This window comes from Panthera uncia, chromosome D1, assembly GCF_023721935.1.
Source record: "Panthera uncia isolate 11264 chromosome D1, Puncia_PCG_1.0, whole genome shotgun sequence".
NCBI lineage: Eukaryota > Metazoa > Chordata > Mammalia > Carnivora > Felidae > Panthera > Panthera uncia.
Window position 1 is genome coordinate 60017485 of NC_064808.1, and position 16363 is coordinate 60033847.

Sequence of the window (16363 nt, forward strand, 5' to 3'; positions counted from 1 at the left end):
CCATTCTGGCATCTACAGGTGCTTGTCAGCCAGGGCAGCGGCAGCAGCAGGACTCTGGATTGCTTTTTAAAAAATAAATTTAGGATTTATTTATATTTATGCTGAATAGAGCAATACTGATGCAGGCCATGACTTCTCCATCTCCTGTGAGGAAGAAGTGGAGTCTGGGGAGGGGTCCCCTCTTTGTCCAGCTCTGAGTCATTTAGTGAGCACCTAGTATGCAGCAAGTGCCAAGGCCCACTCTTTATATTGGCTACAGTGGGGTCAGTATCCCTTTGCAATTGCTTCTGGGGCAAGTGGCTTCATGAAATTTTGCTTCAGCTGGCACTTGTCCCTCCCCTGCAGTCCAGGGAACATCTGAACTGTGGAGCTGGTGGCACAGCCTGCCCAACTCTCTGGCCAAACACCTCACAAGGCCCCAGGATAACAGAGATGTATCAGAAAACTTGGGAAGCAGGGCATTTTGATCTTGTTGTTTGGCCCAGTACACTTTGCCCATATAGTTTTCAGGTTTTGCTTCGTTTTACTTTATTATGTTTCTATTTTTCAAAATAAAAGTTGTATATATTTAAGGTATGCAACAGGATGATGTGATATGCATATTACATAGTGAGATCATTACTACAGTCAAGCTAATTAACATATCTATGTCATCATATAGTTATTTTCTTTTTGTGTGTGTGGTGAGAGCACTTAAAATCTACTCTCATAGTGGGGCACCTGGGTGGCTCAGTCGGTTGAGTGTCTGACTTCGGCTCAGGTCATGATCTCACGGTCTGTGAGTTCAAGCCCCGCATCGGGCTCTGTGCTGACAGCTCAGAGCCTGGAGCCTGCTTCAGATTCTGTGTCTCCCTCCCTCTCTGCCCCTTCTCTGCTCATGCTCTGTCTCTCTCTGTCTCAAAAATAAATAAACATTAAACATTTTTTTAAAAAAATCTACTCTCTTAGTAAATTTTCAGTATTCAGTACAGTATTATTAACTATAGTCATTAGGTGTACATTAGATCGTTAGACTTATCCACCCTAAAGAACTCTGTGCCCTTTGACCAATGTCTCCCATTTCCCCCACCTCCCTGCCCCTGGTAAGCACCATTCAAGTCTTTGTTTCTATGTATTTGACTTCATTAGATTCCACATATAAGTGAGATCATGAGTTTTTTTTTTTTTCTTTCTGTGCCTGACTGATTTCACCTAATATAATGTCCTTCAGATTTATCCATATTGTTGCAAATGACAGCATCTTTTAAAACGCTGAATAATATGGCATTATATGTGTGTATGTGTATGTATACATATATATATACATCTCTCTCGATTTACATATCACAATTTCTTATCTGTTCATCTGTTGATGGACACTTAGGTTTTTTCCATGTCTTGGCTATTGTAAGTAATGCTGCAATTAACATGGTGGGTGCATATCTTTTTGAGTACTGACTTCATTTCCTTCGGTTATATATCCAGAAGTGGGATTGCTAGATCATACGGTAGTTCCTTTTATTTATTTATTTTTTTCAGTTTTTTTGAGGAACCTCCATACTGTTTTCCACAGTGGCTGCACCAACTTACATTCCCAACAAAAGTGCACAAGGTTTCCCTTTTCTTTACATCCTTGCCAATACTTGTTTTTATCTTTTTGATAACAGCCATCCTAACAGGTATGAGGGGATATCTCACTATGCTTTTGCTTTGCGTTTCCCTGATGATTAGTGATGCTGCATACCTTTCATGTACCTGTTGGCCATTTGTGTGTCTTTTAGGTCCTTTGCCCATTTTTAAATTGGGTTTGTTTTTTTGTTTTTTGTTTTTTTTGCTATTGAACTGTATAAGCTTCTTGGATATTAACCCCCTATCAGATACATGTGTTCTCCCAATCCATAGGTTGCTTATTTATTTTGTTGATTGTTTCCCTCACTAAGTTTATTTTGTTAGTTTCATGTAGTCCCACTTGTTCATTTTTGCTTTTGTTGCCTGAGCTTTTGGTGTCATATCCAAAATGTCATTGCCAAGGTCAACACAAAGAGCTTTCCCTCTATGTCTTCTTTTCAGAGTTTTGTGGCTTTAGGTCTTAACGTTTAATCCATTTTGAGTTGATTTTTGTGTATGCTGTAAGATAAGAGTTCCAATTTCATTCTTTTGCCTGTGGATACCCAGTTTTCCCGGCCCCATTTATTGAAGACACTACCTGTTCCCCATTCTGTATTCTTGGCACATGTAGTAAGTGGATGGGATACAATGGTTGTATTGAGAATACAGTGGTGGCAGGCAGGGGGCTGCCTAGACATTAGCATGATCCTGAAATGACTGACGGGTATTAATACCTTAAATTTTTTTTAATGTTTATTTATTTTTGAGAGAGAGTGAGACAGAGCGTGAGCGGGGGAGGGCCAGAGAGAGGGAGACACAGAATCTGAAGCAGGCTCCAGGCTGTGAGCTGTCAGCACAGAGCCCGACGCGGGGCTTGAACCACGAACTGTGAGAACATGACCAAACATGACCTGAGCCGAAGTCAGATGCCTAACCGACTGAGCCACCCAGGTGCCCCGACAGGTATTATACTTTAAAAATTTACTAAAAAGCAAACAAATCTATTATCTTTAAAACTAGTTCCTAATGAATATTAGTGGTGAAAGGATCGACTTTAAATAGAAGTGATGGCCGTCAAAGCTGATTTCCCCACAGACTAGATTAGGTGCTTCTTCTTGACACTCCTTGAAACCTGATGCTTATCTCTACCTCGCCAGCCATCACACCGTTCTCTAATATTTGAGTTTATGTGTCTTTCCTGCTGATGAGACCAGAAACTCACTGAGAGCAAAAATTCTCGTTTCCATGTCTGTTTCTGGTTCAGAGCAGTGTTTGTCCAGAAATTTAAGATTTGCCTTCCCTAGGGAAGGTGAAGCAGCTCATCTATCAGAACATTTGCCCCCAATTTGGAACTTGCTTTGTATGTGGAGGAAACAGTATGGTGCCTTGTAAGTCATTGACCTTTGTTGAATTTTATTTTGAATGAGTTGCAAGCCCTTGGAGGGTCTTGGGCAGGAGAGTGACATGATCTGGCTTTAAAAGGATCATTCTGGCGGCTGGGTTGAGAACAGATTTTTGGGGATGGAGGTGCAGAGATTGGTTGAGAGGCTATGTCAGTCATTTAGGTGAAATACGATGGTGGGTTGAACCACGGTGGGAGTGGTAGGACGGTGAGAATGTTCACAATTGTTCTGTGTTGTGAATACCAGGCTGATGGTACTGGCTGATAGAGCAAATGTGGGACATGAAGGAAAGAAAGAGGATTCAGGATGATTCCAGACTCTTTGCCCTGAGCAACAAAAGGTTGGATTTGCCATTTAATGAACTGAGGAAGAGTAGGGGTGGGAGTAAACTTGGAATAATGTCCCCTCTAGGGTAGGAGAGGACTGCTGTCATCAGGCTTGTTCCAAAGCCTTCCCCACCTCCACATTCCTGCCTTTGGGATACCTCAGTCCTGACGCTGCTCCTAAGGCACCAGCTTCTGACCCCCGCCTCCTTCAATATCCCTTTACGTGCTGCCCTTTCCCTGGGATGTCCTCATGTCTGTCAGACGCAGCGGGAAGGAAAATCAGGTTCTACCTAATTAGCTCATCTTAAGTGGATTTCACTGTGCATTTAATTAAACCTGTTATAATCTTGAAGGGTATTTTGATACATAGTACTTGATACAGAGTAATTAGACTACTGTGGGCATGTACATAAATATCTTTGGGCTGAGGTTTTAAGCCAGGCTCTGTTGCTGCGGGTTCCTATGAGCTGCCCTGACAATAAGTTCAAAGCCAATAATGTTTACACACTCCATATTTGCAGCCTTCTCAGCTATTCTGGCTGGTGGATGAATTTCAAGGTCACTGGTTATGCTTTTCTACGGTTTAGGGGAAGGATTCCTGAGCCCATCACTCTCCTGCTCAAATGACTGTGTAGCTCCACACTGAGTATGGAATGAGGTCAAAGCTGCTTGAATATGCGTTTTTGGTCTGCCCAATTTAGTTACCCTCTATGTTTCCAGTATATTCTCAGTCTTCAAAACTTTATTCAATGGGACTCTATATCTCATCTGCCTCTAAGCCTCTGCTTTAGGATTTTCTTCTATTTTGGAAGTCTTTTGTCTTTTATTCTGTGTCTGTCAGAATAGGCTGGGCTATCATGGTATCTCAGTGGCTCGCTGTATCAAAGCATTTTTTTCTCCCTCATTCTATACAGCCACTGCAGGTCAGCTGCAGCTCGGCTCTGTTGCAAGTGATCAGGGGACAAGGGAAAAGAGACATAGTGATCAGGTACTGGATCTTAACGCTTCTACTCAAAAGTAGCACATTTACTTCCGCTAACACTTCCTTGGCTAGGTAAGTCATATGACCAAGTCTGCCATCAATGGGGTAGGAAGTATAATCCTGTCCTAGGCAGAGAGAGTGAACGTTTGTGAACAGCAACACAATCTAGAGTTGCATGATGGGTCTTTCTAAGATGACCCCAAAGCAGTGATCATTCTGTACTTTCCATTGGCAAGTTTTTTCTAGTCTGTGCTAGACTAGAAAAAGTTTTTTTTGAGTCTGTGCTTTCCTCTTCTCATAAGCAGCGTGCAGTTGGAGGGCAGGACTGCGTCCTCGTCATCTCCCTCATCTATAGCGTCTGATGGAGCGCTTTGCCCTTGGACACTCAATACATGTTCTGTGAAGTAAATGCTACATTTCCAACAATGCACTACCCAGGAGGCAGCATATGAACTTGAGAAGCCTGAGAAAGCTAGAACTGCTCCCCTCGGAAAGACATACAGCTCTCTTTCGTGATAATTTCACTACATTCGATCCTTGCATCAGCCTTAGGTTGTTGGCCCTATTTTATCCCAATTATACCTATGAGGACATGGAGGCCAGAGAGACACAGGCATGCTCACCATGGAAGGGAGCTCAAGCTATTGCCACTTTGGCATGTCTTTTATGTTTAAAATTATGTCTAGAAATGATTACTGTTTCATGGTCAAAGGGATGAGCCTAAATCTTCTACCAGGAGAATGCCTTTGCTAATACATACGCCCTTTGACCCCCAAGGAGTGAACACGGGGGAGAATTACCCAACAATCCCGCAAGATTCAGAAAGATTCACTTAATTGTTGGAGCTGACTCACTTTGTAAATTCTTACATTAAATTATTTTTGTTAGGGAGAACCAGAGAGTGAAAAATGGATCCTTTGAGGTGAGAGTACAGAGAAGGAAGAAAATAAGACGATAAAAATAGAAGGAAGCAAAATATTAGTGGAGACGTTAAAAAAGTAAGTTTTTAAAAGAGATAGTCATTATGTTAATTCGTTATTTGGTGCTATTAAATGCCAATATATGTGCTAAGTGTTGGAGATACAAAGATGGAAAAGAGCTAGGCTTTGTCCCTGAAGGGGTTTTCAGCTTGGAATAAGGGACTCCTCCCAATGTAAGGCACAGTCCTAACCATGGTGTCCAAGGCATAACCCAAATATGTTGGGGGCCCTGGAGAAGGAAGAGGGGAAGGCAAATGGGAGGGAAAGCTGCTGATTCCAGCAGTATTACTTTACTCCAGGCGGCTTATTAACCAGATTGTCAATAATGTCATGGTAAATGTTTCTAGTGTTTTTTTAAAAGCCTCCAAGCATTTTATTGCATTTGACCCTTCATCTAATAGAGCTATCTGCCTATGCCAAGTGGTGTCAGCATGCCGCTTAACATGAGCATCCAAGTCCATCCCAAGGCCCACGAGGGGGAAGGGGGCTGCTTCACCAAAGAGCGGCCCTTCCTCCCCCCATGTCCGGTCCAGCTCACACCCTGCCCAATCTGAGCCGTATCCTGGGGTATGTTGCGTGTCCTAGTTCCATGTCAGACACCAACAAGCTGTTCCTACAGGGAGGCCAAAGAGCATTGGGCAGAAGTGTGGGCACTTGAGCCAGCCAGCACGTCTGGGTTCATGTCCTGGTTTCACCACCAAGCTCTAAGTCCATGGTGAGCATTAGTTTTGTCATCTTTAAAATAGGAATTATGATATGAGCACCTGCTTTGTCAACTTCTGGTGGTTACTGTGAATGCCTTAACAGTTCTCTGTTCTAGCTCTGGCCCTACCAGCTATCCTAACGCTTACTGAGTGCTAAGTTGGTGCCCTGTGCTAGGCTAGGCCCTTCCTGTGCATGGTCCCACTTAACCCTCACAATGCCTTGGGGTTAGCTGTGTCTTTACCTCCATGGTACAAATGAAGGAACTGTGGCTTTGTTACTTCAAGGAACCTTCCCTATGTCACACAGCTCTTAAGTGGCTGAGGTGGGACTTGAGCCACTTGAGTGGATAAATCACACTACCAGAATAAACCCTCCATAATCACATTGTACTTATAAAGGAAGGAGAGAAATGGTGCCCAAGCCAGGATATAGGAATTACTTGGGAAAGGTACCACAATACACACACACACACACACACACACACACACACACACACACACTTTGACTTTCTCTCTCTCATTCTTCCAGGCTCCACCCAGCAGATTCGGATCCAGTGCATTGCAGTGGGGTCCAGCAATACATACTTTTTAAACAAATGGCTCGGATAATTGACAAAGCTGGTTCTTAAAACAACTTTTGGGACCTCAGTTAGACTTAAAGGCTTTCTTGGTTCAACTCTTCTCTGCTACTTGAATCTGGTCTATGTCCTCAGACTTTTCAATCTCTTTAGAAGGGCTTCTATCCACTCACTGAGACTGTGCACCCTTGTGCTGGACACTGGTCATGCAGGCAAGAGGAAGGCATGGTTCCAGGTTTGGAGGTGTCCATGGCTTTCCTATGTGCACTAGAAGTCTACATCCTGTCCACTTCTGTGCACGAGTTTCAGCATGTGCTCTGGAGGCCTAGCGGATGGGTCCTCCATTGGCTTCCAGCCCTTCTTTGGTCTTGTCTTCTTTGGGCACATACCCTTGAAGGAGAGGATGGAGGAAAGAGTGGTTTATAAGGGTGGATTGGGTCTTTCAGGGCCTGCTGTGTCTCTTGAGCTTCCCTTCCCTGGCAGTCAGCTTGGTGCATGCCTGTGGTTGCTCTGTCTACCTTGCCACATCACCCCAGAAGGTCCCCAAAACAAACATTAGCGACCATAGTGGAATCTATCCAGTCTCCATCCTCCACAGCTGAGGAAGCCATCTGGAGGCTTGGAGATGAGAAGGTGAGGGAAGTAGAGCTAAACCAAGGGTTCCACTGGAGGTCATGGGCGCATTTTGGAGGCCTCCAAGAACCCTTGAAATTGCATCTATAAGTCTCATGTGCATTGCATGTAGGAAGTGGAGGAGTCCATTACTGTCACTGAATTTCCAAAGCATTTGTGACTCTCAAAAGCCTAAGAGATATTAGTATGCATTCCCTCAAAGGGGGTAAAACCTTGCCTTCAGAGAAGAATTTCATTGGGTTTCACAAGTTCCCTTAATTTCTTGCTGCAGAATCTCATCTCATTCAATCTTTGCCACGGTTCTGTGGAGTAGTGATTAGCTCCACTTAGTGATTTGATAGCTGAGGTCTCGATAAGTATAAGAAACTTGGTCAAAGTCCCATGGCTACCAAGTGGCAAAGGCAGGGCCCACACTCAGGTCCAGTGGACTCTCAGCACACAGCTTAGGCCACTGTGTCACTCAAGGTCTGTTGGTCAAAGACCAAAACCCCATTAGTGTTGATGAAGCCATTCATTCCAGCAGAAGAAATGAAGTTTCTTTCACTCTTAGCAAATACTAGGGAAGCAACCAGTGTAAATTACTAAATAGAATTCAACACAACTTTTGAGTACCTACTGTACGCTGAGCACTTACATATATTATTTAATGTCTATAAAAATCCTGAAAGTCCTGTCTTTCCATTCTACAGACAAAGCAGGTAAATCCCAGAGAGGCTGGATTAAACTGTGCAAACATCCACTGCTGGAGGGCCAGGATTTGAACCCAGGTCGACTGAGGACTTCAGATTTTTGTCCTTCTACATCTTTCTGACCCTTGGGTGACTTACAGGATAGGATCTGAGTGGGAAGAAGCTGGCTAGTGCCTAAGGCAGAGAGTTGAGGGATGGGAAAGGAAATGGTGGACTACTAAATTTCTCTGAGCCTCAGTTTTCTCATCTGTAAAATGGAAATAAACCCCATTGTGAAGGATGACTGTGAAGCTTGAATGAGATCATGCATTTAAGTGCCCGACAGGTGGAAGGTGTCCTTGCAGTTAGCTTCCTTGTTTATCGGTGGGGAAGAAGTGTGGCCCAACAATTGGGCTGTGTTCTTCTCAGGTCTCTGCTGGTAACAGCAGCTTACTGGCCTCCTGCGAGGTGGAACCAGCATTCTTAAGGAGTTCCTCTTTTTCATCCTGCATGGAGATTGGAGGAGTTAAAAATCATTTTCCAAAAGATGTTTTGACACTTAATCATACACATCCTCCTCTTTGGTCGTAATGTCCCTTGTCACGTCTGCAACAGACATGGGTTTTTGATGTGTGAAAGTATAGCTCCTGCCCCTCGATTATCAGTTTTCTGCCTTTAACAATTAGTGGTCTGAACACTGAAGTCTAAACACCCAGGTTACTTAATTATTTCTCTTTCCCCTTCCTTTAACCAAGAACAACCAGCAAATGACACATTGGTTTACCTAGGAGTTTTTGAAATGTGACTTTAGACTGCATATTGGAACCAATGACCCTTCTCTCAGACCACATTCAATTAATATGCAAATGAATTAGACCTTCTGGGTCAGCCAAGGAGATGGGGAGGGGGTGGGTCGGGGAGGAATGAACAAGTGCTCAGACAAAATATGGGGTTTAGACTCAGATTAACGAGGATTTGAATCCCAGCTTTATCATTTACTTGCTTTCTTACCTGGCCATGAGATTCACCCTCTTTGAGCCTCAGTTTTATCATCCTTAAAATGGGGATAATAATTTTCTGCCTCCTTGGCTTCACAAATCGTTACAACATTTGCAGCATGGCTAAGTGCTCCTCATGGGAGTTTCTGTCCTTTCTTTCAAGGGGTGATTTTTCTCTCACACAAATGTTGACAAACTCAAAGCCCTACAGGTGGCAGGAAGGCACTGCAAATGAATCAGGGGAGGCATGGTAGCATGAGGAACGACAGGGAGTGGTAGGGACTGTGGCAAATGAGAATGCATGCCCCACACGGACAACAGACTGCCTAGCTTTGATGGAGCGGACCCGGGTTGTCACAATTTCTGATTTTTTAAAGACAAGCCTGAAATCTGGATTTTGTGTAACATCTCCCAACACTGCCTACACAATACGTGTCTGTAGTTTCCATTCAGCTGGCAAACATCCAGGGTGTGCTTTTGTCTAGCATGGCTGGGGAGTAGAGGTTTGGCTTACTCTGCTTGGAATTAGTGTAACTTGTAGCCAATCCCCTTCTGTATGACCTCCAAATTTCCCTTTATCTCCAGAAACCCCCAATTCCTGTCTTCTCCGACCGAAGAAAGCAAAGTAAATATGTTAATTTTGCAGAGAACTTGGTGCTCACTGACCTCCTAAAAGCAAGCTCTGGGATCTACGTGTGTCCATCTCAGAACGTCTATCAGCAAGCTTTTCTGGACAAAAGAGCTGTGTTTTGTGAGATGAGATCACAGGTTGGAGCAGGGAGGAAAGGGTGGAGAGTTCTGAGGGCAGCCTCAGGACCAGGGTTCCACTTCTTGCTCTAGCACTGAGTAATTATGTGGAAATATCACTGGAGATGTTTCTGTCCTAGCATTTTCATTTCCATGATAGGAATAATAACACACTCCTGTCTTCCTCCCTGATACTTTAGGAGAATAAAATTACAAAATCTAACAATACTTCAACATCATTTTCTGAGTTCTGATCTAGACGAGGGCCTATGCAAGAGGCTGGTGACCCTCAGATGACTGAGACCATCCCTGTGATCAAGGAACTCGGCATCTGGTGGGCAAACACGTACATTAACAACCATCTGCCAGAGAAAAGTCTTCCAGCGGGGGGAAAGAGGTCAGGATGTGTTCCATCAAGAAAAAGAAATTTTGATTGGGTGAGAGAAAATCCTACATGTATTTTGTCAAACAGCAGTGATGTTGTAGATACCGGAATTTCATTTGGTTTGTTTACTACTTATTAATTTATTCAACACATTTACTGAGTTCCTGTTGCTAGGAACATAAATCTCACCGTCTCACTTTTAACCACGATTGCTACATCAGTCTGTCAACTCTGCTAGATGAGCTGGTCTCCATATTTTCAGCCCCTAGTGGGGCCACTGAGTATTTACTGAAAGTGAGCAAACACATGAACATATGTTTGATGCAGCCCAAACCCTTCGAACTGGTGCCTACAAGTCTTTGCAAAGAAACATCTTTTATGATTCTGCTTATCTGGGTCTACTGCGGCCATTGCACTGCACTGGGGAAGAACTAGGGATGTTCAGAACTCAGGTTCCTGGGGCTTTAAGGAAAATGCTTCTGCTACTTGGCCCATGGATTACTTAGCTAACAAACTTCTGCTGAGGAAGGACTTAGGAGACACAGGATGGCGTGGAGAAGTGGGAGCTGGTACCAGCAGCCTTTTCTTCCCGGCTTCCTTCATCCAGTCCTGCTGCAGTGGTGGAGGGACGTCAGTGTTTGTTGTGGCACAGGGCATTGGTACTGTGCTTTAAGAGACGGTGAGGTGTCACGGGGCACCTGGGTGGCTCAGTCGGTTAAGTGACTGACCAGCTCAGGTCATGGACTCCTAGTTTGTGGGTTCCAGCCCTGCGTTGGTCTCTGTGCTGATGGCTCAGAGCCTTTGGATTCTGTGCCTCCCTCTCTCTCTGCCCCTCCCCTGCTCATGTGGGCCCTCTCTCTCTCTCTCAAAAATAAATAAAACATTAGGGAGAGAGAGAGAGAGAGAGAGAGAGAGAGAGAGAGATGAGGTGTCTCACTACATCCTGGAGCCAGGTGGAGTTCCCAGGGAAGTGGAGCAGGACTTGCATGGGCCAGGGAAAAGCAGGCTGGGGACTAAGGATGGAAGAGGAGGCTGGGGAAGATGTGAACTAGCATTGATTCAATCCGAGCTTATGGACACCTCGAACCTCCTTCATGCAATGTTCAAGTCATGTTGGGTAGGGAAGCACGGCTCTCTTCTTGGCCACAAAGTGAAGCCTTTGTCCATCCATCTACCATCTACCTATCCAGTCACTCCTCCCTTTCTCTACTGACCCATCCACTCATCCATTCAACCTGTCTCTATTGGCAGGCTTGCTTCTAGCCACTGGGCATACAGAAGTGAATAGAGAGATACAGGCACATAAACAGGTAAATTAGGATACAATATACCTAAAGCAAGAGACAAATGTTGAGAAAACCCGGAGGAAGAAAAACTAACATGGTCGGCAGGAACCAGAAAAGGCTCCCCAGAGAGTGTCAGTTGGGGTCGTACTGGAAGAATAAATCTGAGATTACCAGGACAGGTGGTGGTGAAGCCTTACACCAGGAGGCATAAGGAGCCATTTCGAGGGCATAGAAGCCAAAAGGGTCTGGGATATTCTGGGACGTGGGAGTGTGTGGCTGGAACACAAGCTTGTGAAGTTTGTACCACGTTTCACAGGGCTGGTTGATTTTTATTTTGCCGAGTTTTCAAGAGCTGAGTAGATGGTATGAGCCTTGAAGGCTTCAAACTACACTTTAATATCAAACAAGGTTAGGTTCAATGCCCCAGCTCTATGGTCTCTTATGTACATCTCCTGTACATACAAAAGTCGTGTATTGCCAGGCATCGTGCCAGCCATGGTTACATGGGCAGAAGTAACCTGTGAGGAGATGCTTTCTTTGTGGCATCTATTACCAAGGGAGAGTGACACTCAGAGTTGGAAGAATTCAAGTTCTTGGTATGAGTGGAAGGAGCATGGGATCTGTGCTTTGAGTTCTCCTTTGTCACTTATTGCGATGCGTGTAGCTGGGTAAAGTTGGAAATTTTCATCTCTTTGCCTTTGCTTTCCCATCTATAACACTGTGGGGTGGGGGAGTGCGTCAATGCCTAACTGGGAGTACATATGAGAGTATTAAGTAAAATAATATATGGAAAGCACATAACCAAGTACCCCAAGCCCAGCATCGGCCTATAATAGACTCAGAAAATGAGAATTATCGCTACTGTGTCTCAGACCTTTTGAGAACTTGTGCTAGGTTGTGTATGAATCAAAAACTGGTGATCCACCTGGACAGACAAATTAGAAAGAGCTAGGGGCACCTGGGTGGCTCAGTCGGTTAAGCGTCCGACTTCGGCTCAGGTCACGATCTCGCGGTCCGTGGGTTCGAGCCCCGCATCGGGCTCTGGGCTGATGGCTCAGGGCCTGGAGCCTGTTTCGGATTCAGTGTCTCCCTCGCTCTCTGGCCCTCCCCTGTTCATGTTCTGTCTCTCTCTGTCTCAAAAATAAATAAACGTTAAAAAAAACTTTTTTTTAAAAAAGAAAGAGCTGACTTCTGTGCAGACCCAACCCCATCCCAGAGTTGCTTATGAGTGGACTGTGGGCTTGAGTTTGACCGCCATCTTCTCTCACCCAGGCACTCCAGCACAGGGTAAGCCTGCCCAACAATAGCTGGGGTCCTGCCATCCTCACTGGTCTCTCAGCTTCCAGACACAGCCATTCCACTCCAGTCCTACCTCCACACCGTTTGGGGAAGTCACTGTGCTACAGAACTGGACACGGTTTCACTTCCAGTTCAAACCCTTACTTGTGTCCCATGGCTTCAGGATAGAGACAAGCTCCTTTTCCAAGCCTCGTATAAGCTCTCACCTCTTTGTGGACGTTTACATGTATCGTATGTCGTAGCTCTGTGAACAGGCGGTGCTTTTCTTCCTGCCATGCCTCTGCATACACATTCTCCCCCCGCACCCCGCCCTGCTCAGAAGGCTCTCCCCTTTCCCCTTCATCTAAGCTGATATCCAGTTACCCGTTGAGGCTCAGCTGAAGTGTCATCTCTGGTAATCTTTATGTGACCCCCAACCCTGGGACAGACTGAGAGCCCCTCCACTGAGCCTTGGTACAAAGCTACCTCTCATCATGAGGGGCCCCATAACACAGTTGTGCAATCTGAGGCCCAGAGAGCTGAACCTTTTCTGACAAGAATAATAAAAGCAGTAGCAGCCATCCAGCCATCACTTATTGAGAACTGTGTGTCTGGCACTGAGAGCCACCATGTGAAGTAGGCATTACCATTTATACTTTACAGTGGAGGAAGCTAAGGTTAGGAGTGGCATCGTTTATCTAGTGCAGTGGTTCTCAAAGTGTGGTACCCAGTCCCGTAGCATCAGTGTCTGTGGGAAACTTGGGAGAAATATAGAATCTGGAGCTGACACCAGGCCCAATAAATCTGGTGGTAAACCCAGATATATGAGTTTAAAAAGACCTCCAGATAATTCTGATGCATGCTAAAATATTATTTATTGAGCACCTACTATGAACAAGGCAGTTTGCCAAGCAATGGCCTACTATCCAGCTAGTAACAGGTGGAGCAAGGATTCAGAACTGTATAACTGACACTTAAAAAATAAGTAAACTTGTGCTTTTAATGCTGTGACCACCCGCGGGCTTTGCTCAGGGAGGCCTCCCTTGGTCACCCTGCTTAAAATTGCGGTTCTTCTCTTCCCCGCACCCACTGCCAGCATTTCCTATCTCCTGTCCCTTTACTCAGAGCACTTCCCACAAGCCAGCATACCATATACTCTAAGTATTCATTATTTACCGTTCTCTTAGTCACTCTGGGCTGCTCTAGCAAAATACCATTGACTGGGTGGCTTAAAGACAGAAATTTATTTAATCATATTTCTAGAAGCTCAGAATTCCAGATCATAGTCTGGTTCTGGTGAGAGCTCTCTCCCTGGCTTGCACACATATACCTTCTTGCTGTGTCCTTATAAGGCAGAGAGAAATAGAGAAGAGAGAGAGAAAGACAGAGAGAGAAAGACAAAGAGAATGTTTGTGTAAGCTCTCTGGTGTCTCTTCTAATAAGGGCACTGACCCTGTCAGGAGGACCCCCCCCCCCCATCATGATCCCATCAAACTCTACCTCTCAAAGGCCCCATTTCCAAAGACCATCAGGGTTAGGGCTTTAATATACAAATTTGGGGAGGACACAGACATTCAGTTTATAACAACCCTTTCCCACCTGAATGAATGTAAATCCCAGCTGGGCAGGGATTTGTTTATTTCATCTGTTAACTGCTACGTCTTCAGAGTCTAGAACACTGCCCTGCCCATAGCAGGTGCTTGGTAAATATTTGTGGAATAAATGGTCACACAACTGGGTGGTGACAGAAAGGAGACTCGCTGGGGTCGATCTATGCACATTCCAGTACATTCTATGTGCTCCCCCCTCCTTATCTCCATTTAGTATTCTCCTGATTAGTAGCTATCTCCTTCCTAAAAGGCTCATTTTCCAGAAACATTCCTTTACCAATCATCACTTGCAGGAAGAGAGTCTTTTCCCAACAAGCCCAGCAGAGTGGTTACCCTAGGCACGATTTTAGCTAATTTACTCAGTGCTTTGTCTTAATGGTTCACCAAGTGGAGAGTCTTTCAGTAATGACAGTAAATGCATTCGAAATGTGGATATCGACCCGGGCAATGCTGCATATTCCGCTCATCAAATTTTCATGTTAAATTTAAAAAAAATTTTTTTTTTTTTTGGTGGGAACGGAGAACCGCCCAAGTGTTGATTCCAATGCAATCACTGTGGCATACTTTTGTCCCAAATAAAAGGAAGGGGTTTTAATCATATATTCCTTCCATGGCTACTATCATACAATTACCAGATGACAACAAGGGAGAGGTAAAGAAGCCAAATTTGTTTAGGGCTTATCAAGCTCATGGTGTTTAGCTACACGCAGAAAACCGTGCATGGGATACAGTCCCTGCCACCCTTGGGCAAAAGAAACGCCATCATCAATCCATTATTTCTCTTAAATAAAATCTTCCCAGAGCTCCAGGCTGCCTCCATCACTATCAGAGTTCCTGAAACCCCTGTCACGAGATGAAAACAATCCCCGTGGTTTCCCATTTGATTTAGCGTCTCCCCAGCGTTGACTTACTGACCGCCTTATTCAAGTAGGTATCACTTTTCTTTATTGTCACCACAGCTACTGCCTCCTGGTATTTATCATAATCTGCAAGGATTTTGTTCATCCAACAAAATGATGTGTTAAACCATTTTTTTTTATTAAGTTCATTTTCCATTGGTTTGTTGCTTGCTCTTGCGAAAGACAGGGCTCACAGAAACGTAGTTAGACCCTCAGTAATGACACCTTATTTCATATGAATTCCCCCTGCTACACATCCTGACATGACCTAACTGCTTGCAACAGCGCTGAGGTAGGAAATTGCACCGCTGTCTTGTAAATGACGCCACTGAGGCCCGAGTGGTTAAAGGATCTGGCTTGTGCAAAACAGACCAGAAGTGGGGGGACCTCAGGTAACAACCAGGTCTGCCCAACCCTAGGGCAGAGATCAGTGGCAAAGCCTGCGGGCTCTGAAGCCAGTGGACTGGGTTCAAATTCTGGCTCTGGCACTTGCCATCTCTGTGACCTTGGGCAAGTCATGTAAGATCTCTGTGTTTTAGTTTCCCCACCTATAGAATGAGGATACTAACAGCACCTACTTTGTGGGAAGGTGAAGACTGAAGAATTAAAAATACACATGGCTTTGAGGGGCACCTGGGTGGCTCAGTCGGTTAAACATCTGACCCTTGGTTTGGCTCAGGTCACTGTCTCGCGGCTTTGTGGGTTCCAGCCCTGCACTGGGCTCTGTGCTGGGATTCTCTCTCCCTCTCTCTACCCCTCCCCATTTGTGCTGTCTCTGTCTCTTTCAAAATAAATAAATACACTCTAAAACAATAGTTAAAAAATTAAAAAAAAATAAATACAGGGCTTTGAATAACTTCTGGCACATGGTAATTCTAGCTAGCGTTTCCACTTCACTATGCTGGTAATTCATAATTTCTCACATTTTAATAAGCTTCTACAACAGTCTAAATTAAGGCTTCCTCTGCCCCATACTTCTCCCCATCATCCCCCCTCCCTTTTTCAGATGAGGAGACTAAAGACCAGAGATTTCGAGCCCTTTACTCAAGGTCAGAGACCCAATAAGCTGGCAGAATAAGGACTGGGTCCTGTGCTCCTGGCCCCTCCTCTACTGGTCTGCCTTTTCAAGCCAGAATTTACTTGGATTCTACGTTTCGAGGTTACATTTGTGGCCTTAAGATGCCAAAGCTTTTTGAAGATCTTTAAGAAGATCTTTTTTTTTTAAGTTTATTTATTTATTTTGAGAGAGAGTGTGCATGCGTGTGCAACTAGGGGAGGGGCAGAGAGACAAAGCGGGAG